Source organism: Lygodium microphyllum, chromosome 2 (genome assembly GCF_053477565.2).
Source record: "Lygodium microphyllum isolate KBCC chromosome 2, Lygodium_microphyllum_v1.1.10, whole genome shotgun sequence".
Taxonomy (NCBI): domain Eukaryota; kingdom Viridiplantae; phylum Streptophyta; class Polypodiopsida; order Schizaeales; family Lygodiaceae; genus Lygodium; species Lygodium microphyllum.
This window is the reverse complement of record NC_141136.1, coordinates 124250897-124255156: the sequence shown is the minus strand read 5'-3', so window position 1 is coordinate 124255156 and position 4260 is coordinate 124250897. Positions and strand designations below refer to the sequence as shown.

The following is a 4260-nucleotide window of genomic DNA, read 5'->3' as shown; positions in this document are numbered from 1 at the left end:
CAGTAGTTCACTTATCGTTAGTACTTAATTCTATAGAATGATGTGAATGGAAGACACTTAAATCATAAGTTTGACTTGAGTGTACTAATGTGTAGTACCATGTATTACAAACTCATAAATATTAATAGATAATATTGATTCCCAATTGCAATGTCCCCATTATGCAACTACTATTAACAAAATAACATGAATTTTGAAAAAATTAAATTAATGTGCAAATAATGTCAAACAAGTGTTCCCTTTAGGAAATGTGAATTATTAGCACATTTGCATATTTGTGTGTTAAAATGTTAAGACGAAGTGAAACATATAACATAAGTGCGTGCATCTTGAAATATTAGTCACTTTATAAACACCTCATCTAATAGTGAGAGCACACTAGGCTAAACCAATAAGCAATAAGTGAGAATGTGCTTTTCTTGCAATAGAAAATAGATTGAAAAAAGAAAAACATAATTTTCTTTTTATGAAAGATAGAAGAGTGAAGCGTGAAAAATAGTTTGCTTTTCTTAAGAAGGCACGACTCACGATGCAAAATGGAAAATAGCTTTGCCTTTTTGGGGAAGAAATTATAAAAACAAGAAAAGCATACACAAACACACGTGCGCACGTATACACACACACACACACTCTCTCTCTCTCTCTCTCTCTCTCTCTCTCTCTCTCTCTCTCTCTCTCTCTCTCTCTCTCTCTCTCTCTCTCTCTCTCTCTCTCTCTCTCAAAATGCACGCACGTAGGCGCACACATCCATCCATGATTTGAATTAAGCCAAATCCCTAAAGGTGTACAATCATGGGATGGAGGAGTTCAATGGTATACTTTGTTCACGATGGATTGAATGGTGCCAGAATCAACATCCTCTTGAATGAGGAGATATCCTCTCAACCACCCCCGTAGCCCCATCCCCCATCACCCACATGCCTCCTCCCCTAAAAGATGATGAAAAGAAAAGTTGTTTCTTACCTTTTTTGTGGATATCATTTTCTCCTTCATAGTTGGGGTTGAGTCCAAACTAAACTACACAAATAGACCCATCACATCCGATAAACAAGTGGAGTGAAGATTAAGGATGATGCTAGCTAAGATACCAAACATGCAAGGGCTTAAAGACATTATATATATTGCTATGTTATGCTATGCTAGGTACCAATAGTCAACAGTGTCAGTTTGTGCAACACCAACCTTTGCACATTGAGTATTTATGTGTTGCACCTTTGCGCATTGAGTATTTATAAGCCAAAGCTTAAGGACACAAGAATATCCTTGCACACCAAGTATTCACAAGCCAAAGCTTAGGGACAAGAATATCCTTGTACACATTGTATTCACAAGCCCATCTCTAAGGACCTAAAACTTAACATGCAATAAAATGTGAAACAAACACACCATCGATTTGATTGTGGATTAGGGATCATTCTAAATTACCTCTAGGCGAACATTCGAAATCCGAGTTCTAAATTTGCAAAATAAGTATTAGCAATTAATTAATCAATTTTGCAAGTCATGATACTTGAGGTTGGTTGTGGCTCGATTCTTTTTGCTCAATCTTATTGTAAATGGTGTTTCTATGAATGAAAAGTGTTGCCAAATTGTATCCAATGGTGTGGCAGACGGGGCCATGAATGAGATCCTTTATATGGCATCAAAAGTCCCATATAGAGGCATTTATGTTGAAACTAATTTGAGTGCTCAAGGTTATGGCACCATGTGTCTTTACAGAGGCTCTTGGCTTTGTAAATCCATCGTAGGCCAATCTAAGCAAAAACATTTTTTTTCCCAACTACCACTTTACCACCAAAGATGTCAATAAAGCTTTTGTCAAAACTTTGTTATTCTTATAGCCAACATGTAAGTTACAAAACAAGAAAGCAAATACAAACTTCCACAATGACTAGGCATTTCATAAAGCATCCTAGTTTACAAGGCTATTTGACAAGGCTGAGTGTATAAAAGGACTCAAGCCCTTAAGTCCAAGAGCTATGTGCAATAATAAAAAGCAACGTTCAACCATTGCAAATTTTGGAGCTTCCTTCGATGGCAAGCACAATCTAGTAAAGGGCTTTGATTATAGATCGAAGCGGATCACTCGACAATATGATCAAGCCTTATACATCTCCACCACACTAAATTCATGAACTTTGCAAACCATTTGGACTTTTTCGAAGGGTCCAGCGAGCCTTGCAAGATCCTCTAATTCTACCATAGTCCGTTCTCGACCTCCCGTCACTGTAAACATCACTAGGTCCCATGCATAGCCATATCTACTGTCTATATGAGCATCAACCGTGGTTGGCAAAACCACCTCAAATACTATCACCTTCCCCTTTGCTGGGAGTGCATGATAGCAGTTTTCCAGAATCTTGACACACTCTTGGTCGCTCCAATCATGTAGAATCCACTGCAAATCGCCCAAAGGATCAGTCGTAGAGATGGCACACCTTTGCTTAGCAACATATCCAGCATTCATGTTATACAGAGAAATCTGTGTTAAGGGAGATTGCATCAACACACCTTCATGAAAATAGCCTCTGCTTGTGGGATAGTGTCAAACATGTTTCCTTCCACATGCTGCACTCCTACAAGGAAAATTTGTATGCTTAGATTTAAATGTCAAAGAGAACAAGAAGGCATCTTATTGAGCCCAATGTGCTTATAAGCATCCTGGGGACAGCAGACCTTCATATGCAGGTGCAGCTTGAATTGCATGAGGTCGATCAAAGTTGATGGCCTTGATATGAGGATACTTCGACACAATACGATGCAAGCAAGCGCCGGAGCCTCCGCCGACATCGACGATGCTGCAAAGCCCATCGAAGCCATGGTAAACTTGAAGCAAGGCTTGCATGATCAGATCCGAGTGGGTGGCCGTGGCTGAGTGGAAGAGCTGGCCGAAATGAGGGTGATCATGCACATAGGCGAAAAGATCTTTGCCATGGGCTTTGATGAAGGGAGTGACACCCTCCAAGGTAGCCGCGTCTGCGTGAAGCCAAGATTGGATGTAGGCGTCGCTATTTACCAAGAGATAGTGGGGGGCAAGGGATGCGCCATGTTGAGGGTGTGGTGGCTGGATGAAGAGAGTGGAGACGGGGGTGAGGCCATAGCTGGTTGTGAGGGGATGGCCATGGGGGTCAAGGGAGACCGAGGACTCTAGGAGAGAGTAGGAGGCGAGCAGATGAAGAAGGCGGTCGAGACCGGAGATGGCTGAAGCGAGATTGGATGTAATGGAGGAGGAGGAGGAGGAGGAGGAGGAGGAGGAGTAATCAGCTGGTGCATGAGGCGGGTGGTGGCGGATGTGGGAGAGGATTTGGGCTGCTGAGAGCTGCTGGTGCGGGTGGTGCTTCGCCAGGACGTCGAAGACCTTCAGTTTGATGGCCGCTAGCAAGCTAAAAGAGACAGCGCTGAGATGGAAGAACTCCATGGCTCTGGACCACGACGACGAATCATCTGATTTGCAGCTTGCAGAGACGTCATCCTGCTCATCCATCGACACGAGAGAGATATGGAGACAGACAGAGGAGGCAAAGGAGAAGCACGAAGAGGAGAAGATGAAGTTCAAATTAAAAAAACGCACAGGCAGGCAGGCAGGCAGGCAGAGAGAGAGAGAGAGAGAGTCGTAAGCGATGCTTGCATGCCATAAACGTCTCTTCGCCGAAACTTCTAGTTGCAGAACAATCCATGCGAAGTATCTCTACCTATGATGCAGCTTGTACACCCTTGAACACACATTCTTTAGGTTGTGAAGCACAAGCTTTACCACAAGGCCATCACTTTCAGACTTCAAAACCTAAGAGTTTATCAAGACTTGTCATTGAGAAAAGTAACATTGTCATGTTGCTATATAGGCATAATGTGAAAAACTTTGGAATGCATCATCATCTACCTTTTGTATTAATCTAGAGAGTCAATGTCATATTAGTCATTAGTATTAGTGTCCATAGTATGGATGGTTTTAAAAAATGGGATTTTTAGACAATTTTAGTTTATTTTTTATATTTTAGATATTATTTTTGCGGATATCCTAAAAAGGTATAGAAAATTTTTAGAATAGGGTGTCATGCATAAAGCAAGTGGCTTTTTAGCCAACTTTGGGGATCTCATGTAGAAAATAAATTCTCCCGAATTTGTCAGGTGTGCGATCACAGTTTTTAGGCAACAAACAATACTTCGGATGGGAGAGATGAGGAGTGATTCGAGAGAATTCTGATCAAGTGACCTAAGGTTTTATCCCCCTTTTCGAAACCAATGGAACCATTAGATTTG

At 41.5% G+C, this 4260-nt stretch overlaps 1 pseudogene across 1 annotated transcript; it reads right to left on the bottom strand.

Moving 5' to 3' along the window:
- Nucleotides 1–1847: 1847 nt before the first annotated feature.
- LOC148040273 (caffeic acid 3-O-methyltransferase pseudogene) lies at nt 1848–3509 on the bottom strand (annotated as a pseudogene). Its single transcript, XR_015687969.1, has 3 exons — nt 2677–3509; nt 2512–2576; nt 1848–2398 (listed from the first exon to the last, which is right to left on the bottom strand). The product of XR_015687969.1 is annotated as a caffeic acid 3-O-methyltransferase pseudogene (transcript).
- Nucleotides 3510–4260: the final 751 nt, after the last annotated feature.